Source organism: Moschus berezovskii, chromosome X (genome assembly GCF_049115385.1).
Source record: "Moschus berezovskii isolate FMDL1 chromosome X, NW_MosBer_1.0, whole genome shotgun sequence".
Lineage (NCBI taxonomy): Eukaryota > Metazoa > Chordata > Mammalia > Artiodactyla > Moschidae > Moschus > Moschus berezovskii.
The window spans coordinates 131,237,938-131,243,149 of record NC_142488.1 but is presented as its reverse complement, the minus strand read 5'-3'; the positions used below and the strand labels follow the sequence as shown (position 1 = coordinate 131,243,149).

The 5,212-nt window shown below is 44.9% G+C and overlaps 1 pseudogene; it reads right to left on the bottom strand.

The window, feature by feature from the left end:
• Positions 1 to 3,291: 3,291 nt before the first annotated feature.
• Positions 3,292 to 4,622, bottom strand: LOC148773463 (melanoma-associated antigen 10-like; annotated as a pseudogene).
• Between the last annotated feature and the right edge of the window lie 590 nt (positions 4,623 to 5,212).

Below are 5,212 nucleotides of genomic sequence, written 5' to 3'. Positions count from 1 at the left end.
GAATTCAGACCATAGTCTAGTCTCAGCCCTATCACTTACTAGCAGTATAATCTTGGGGAAATTAACAACACTATGAGCCTTGGATGCATCCTCTATAAAATGGGTTTGATAAGCCCTCTTATGGGACTGTGGGAATGTATGGAAAATAAGAAAAGCATCTAGCACAGTGGCACTTATTAGGTCTTTAATGAATGGCAATTATTTCTAGTATTATTTTGTCCCCAGACCTTACTACCCTCTCTTCTGGGATTTTGTTTTTATCCAGGATGTCCCAAATAATATACAGATAATTAAATGAGGCAAAAATGCAGCTTCACAAAACTCACTAAATTTTTCCTCTTCAGTTCAGTTCAGTCGCTCAGTCGTGTCTGACTCTCCGCGACCCCATGAATCACAGCACACCAGGCCTCCCTGTCCCTCACCAACTCTCGGAGTTCACTCAAACTCATGTCCACAGAGTCAGTGATGCCATCCAGCCATCTCATTCTCAATCGTCCCCTTCTTCTCCCGCCCCCAACCTTTCCCAGCATCAGAGTCTTTTCCAGTGAGTCAACTCGTCGCATGAGGTGGCCAAAGTATTGCAGTTTCAGCTTTAGCATCAGTCCTTCCAATGAACACCCAGGATTGATCTCCTTTAGAATGGACTGGTTGGATCTCCTTGCAGTACAAGGGACTCTCAAGAGTCTTCTCCAACACCACAGTTCAAAAGCATCAATTCTTCAGCGATCAGCTTTCTTCACAGTCCAACACTCACATCCATACATGACCACGGGAAAAACCATAACCTTGACTAGACGGACCTTTGTTGGCAAAGTAATGTCTCTGCTTTTTAATATACTATCTAAGTTGGTCATAACTTTCCTTCCAAGGAGTAGGCGTCTTTTAATTTCATGGCTGCAATCAGCATCTGCAGGGATTTTGGAGCCCAAAAATATAAAGTCTGACACTGTTTAGTATGAGTAAATTTCCCCAGCTTATATAACTCAAAGCTCCTAGAATTTAAGTCAAATTCTTTCCCTCTCTCCCAGCTACTCATCCATCCAAAATGCAATTTTCATTCATTGCACTGCCACCAAAGTCTAAACCTTGCTTAGATTTGGTCTAATTACACTCAAGATGGGATGGACTTCCCTCCTGGCTCAGACATTAAAGAATCTGCCTGCACTGTGGGAAACCTGGGTTTGATCCCTGGGTCTGGAAGATCCCCTGGAGAAGGAATATGTTTACCCACTCCAATATTCTTGCCTGGTGAATTTCATGCACTGAGGAGCCTAGCAGGCTATAGCCCATGGGGCTGCAGAGAGTTGAACACGGCTGAGGGGCTAACACTTTCACACTCAAGCTTCCCAGGTGGGGCTAGTGGTAAAGAACCTACCTGCCAATGGAGGAGATGTAAGAGACGAGGGTGGAATCTGCCTGCAATGTGGGAGACCTGGGTTTGATCCCTGGGTAGTGAAGATCCCCTGGAGGAAGGCATGGCAACCCACTCCAGTATTCTTGCCTGGAGAATCCCATGGACAGAGGGGCCTGGCGGGCTGCAGTCCATAGGGTCAGAAAGAGTCAGACACGACTGAAGCGACTTAGTATGCATGCACACTCAAGATAACCTATCTTTAACGGGATCTTAACAGAGTTGGCTCTGACTCTCTTAGGCCAGGGACAGGAATGCCAGCCTAGTGGCTTCTGGGTATCACCTCAAGAGAGTATCACCCTATTCTCAAGAAATCACTGCAGATGATATATATATATATAGAATACCTTCAAGCACTGTATTAACTGCACTGGAACAAGAGTTCAGGGTACCTCTCATACCTGCCACAGGTAAGGATTTCCCTCTGGTTTATCCCTGATGCAAAAGTAACTACTAAGCATTTTCCATTCCATGCTCTTCTCTCACCTTTATAACACACAGTCTGAGAGTCTGCCCTCTGCCATCACCCATAGCTTAACTAATAATTGACTCTTATAGAAGGAAATGCAGTTTCCAAAAGCCCCAAACTGCCCTAGCTCAGGGCATTTCCACTTGACTGCTCGCATCTGGAGTCCTACCTCCTTACTCTTTTATCCAACTGTTGTTTAGGTAATGGAGGACATCTTACTTTCTTCCTGATATTATTGCTCCACCTAACCTCTTCCGGAGAAGGCAATGGCAAGCCACTCCAGTACTCTTGCCTAGAAAATCCCATGGATGGAGGAGCCTGGTGGGCTGCAGTCCGTGGGGTCGCTAAGGGTCGGACACAACTGAGAGACTTCACTTTCACTTTTCACTTTCACACATTGGAGAAGGAAATGGCAACCCACTCCAGTGTTCTTGCCTGGAGAATCCCAGGGAAGGGGGAGCCTGGTGGGCTTCTGTCTATGGGGTCACACAGAGTTGGACACGACTGAAGTGACGCAGCAGCAGCAACCTCTTCCTTTCTCTGGGCAGGAGTATGTCTTGCTTATCCTCAGATTTCTATTGTTATCACAGTGCTTTCTAAAGAAAATATATCCAGTTAATGTTTGATGAATAAATGAGTCAGTCAGTAGTTTTTTATTTAATAAGATTAAGATCACTCTTTTCTGAATAAGCCAAGCAAATTCAAGTATATATCATTTAATTTTACTGAACAATAGACTAAAATAGCTTAAAGGAATTCAAAAATTAAGATTTGTTAAGATTATGCCTATTTTCTTGAATAGGCCAAGCAAGTACAGGTATATATTTTAATATTACAGAATAATACACTAAAATGTTTAAGAGAATACAAAAAGTAGGGTTTGTTTAGATTACTCTTACTTTCTTAAATAAGCCATAAAAATCCAGGTATACATATCTTAAATTTTACCGAACAATAAACTAAAGTGGTATGGGAATCCAAAAATGAACCACGCTTTATTTTTTTTTTCTCTATTGCCTGCTGAGTTTTTCCACATTTCCAAGAAAATCCCAATATAATGTTATCTTGTTCCAGGTCACAAAATACAATGGAAGGTTCCCCAATTTGTTTTGCAAAATATCAAAACTCTTATTCTTAAATCTGATAAATATTTAGCAATAAATGTGATCAACATCATTCATAAATGTATTCTAAAGTCAATAAACCTATTAAAAGGAAGAGCATTTAAAAAAAATATTGAAAAGGAAGAAAAAACAATAAACTTTAAAGTCACCCACACAGAACAAGAAAACAAAGTTGTTGCACAGAGTGTTCTTCCCAGCCTGAACCCAACTCTCCTCTACTTAGGAACCTGACTGCCCTCTTCAAACACAGTACATTCTTCAGTTGGGTCAGGAATTACTGGCAAATGCTACACAATAAACATGGCAGTATTACTATCCATGGAGTTATTTCTGGCTCCAGTTCTCTCTTCCTCATCTCTTAAAGCCTCCTCACACCAGCCTGAGAAGAAAATGGGGTCAATTCCTTTGATCTTGGACAAAAATTCCAAAACTTTCAGCTTGCTGGTTTCAGCATAGGCCCTGGGACCCCACAGAATTCATACCGTGAAGGATCACTATTTAGGCATCATCCAGTACTCTATATAATTCTCCTGCACCCAGTTTCTGGTGATGAACTTCCTAGGCTACCCATAAATGAAGTGCTTCCTCCCAGCATGGTTGCCTATCATATTCAAGAAATCCCAGATGTTTTCCTCAGGGACACAGTTGCCCTCTATGAATATCACACCCAGGATGATTATCAGAAGGCCATTTGTAGGCATGCTCTGATCATCACTAACTATCTTATCATGGGTGAGGCCTAATGAGTTGACAAGGACGTAGGAATGGGTTTAGGGTCCACTTCCTTCACATCAATGGCAGAGATCACCTCTAGGCACTTAGAAGCTTTCTCAAAGATCACAGGAAATTGTTTGTTATCCCTTTCTATGACAACTTTTAGCATTTCTGCCTTTGTGATGGGCTCCTTCTGTTGATATTTGAGGATCATTAAATGCACCAAATTAGCCACCTTCTCATTTAGCAGGTCTCTGGGCAAGGATTTGGTGTCTTCTGAGGCCTGGAGAGAGCCTGTGCCCTCTTCTTCTTGGCTGCTGGAGTCTTCATCTGATGTGCTCCATGACATGGAAGAGAAGAAGCTCCTGGGACTCTCCAGAGTCTCCTGCTCCTCCTCCTCCTGCTCCTCCTCCTGCTGCTCCTTCTCCACCTCCTGATGCTTCTCCTCCTGCTCCATCTCCTCCTCCTGCTGCTGCTCTTTCTCTTCCTCCTCCTCCTTCTCCTTCTCCTCCTGCTCTTTTTTTCCTCCTTCAGCTCCTTCTCCTCCTCCTGCTCCCCATCCTGCTCCCATTCCATCTCTTCCTCCTCCTGCTCCTTCTCCTCCTCCTGCTCCTCATCCTCCTGCTGCTCCTTCTCCTCCCGCTTTTTCTCCTCCTGCAGCTGCTTCTCCTCTGGTGTGCCCAATATCAGAGGAGAGGAAGGGGGGAAAGAGGGGGATAGAAGAATGTGAAAGAGCAAGAAGAAATGGAGAAGGCCTCCTTCTCCTCCTCCTCAGGTATGGAATCCTGAACCATCAGCAGCCCTTGTATCTCACTTCGGGTCTGAAATCCTGACTCAAATGGAGGCGTTGATGCTTTGGAGAGTAAGGCATGATAACTCTTGTTGGAGGGAGCAGGTGGAAGTGTTAGCAGGATGGTGGAAGATGGGATCCCACAGGCCTGAGGGAGAGAGAAAGTGGGTCAGCAGCCTCATCAGAGAAATGTACCCTTGGCAGCTCTGACAAAGGCCGGTTTCCAGATTTCCTCTTTAGGGAGTTCTCTAGGGCCTTACAGGGTTCCTGTCTCCCTGGACAGTTTGTCCCCTGGGAACCTGTAAGAGGATGTTAGAAAGCTCCTCAGAGTGCAGCCAACCAGCACAACCCAAGGCTTCCAGCGATGACTGTTGCAGGTAGGGTCAGGCACTGTGAGGTCCCTTCTGTTCTGGAATAGGTGGGGTCCTTGGTAGACATTCAGAGTATGCACCTCACCTTGACTTCCCAGCACTGCCTGGGCTTCCTCTGCCCTGCTGACCTGAGGACATGTCCCTCACACCAAGGCCCTTACCTCATAGTTCCTGGAGCCCCTGACAAGGGAGGAGGGGTGGAGTTCTGTGAGGTCATTGCTGTTCTGGAGTGGATGATCCCCTCCATGCTAAAGTTCTTACCTTTGCTCTAACAAGGCTTGTGCCCCCTCTTTCCCTGTCTATGCTAGCTTTAGACAACAGCTTACATTCCTG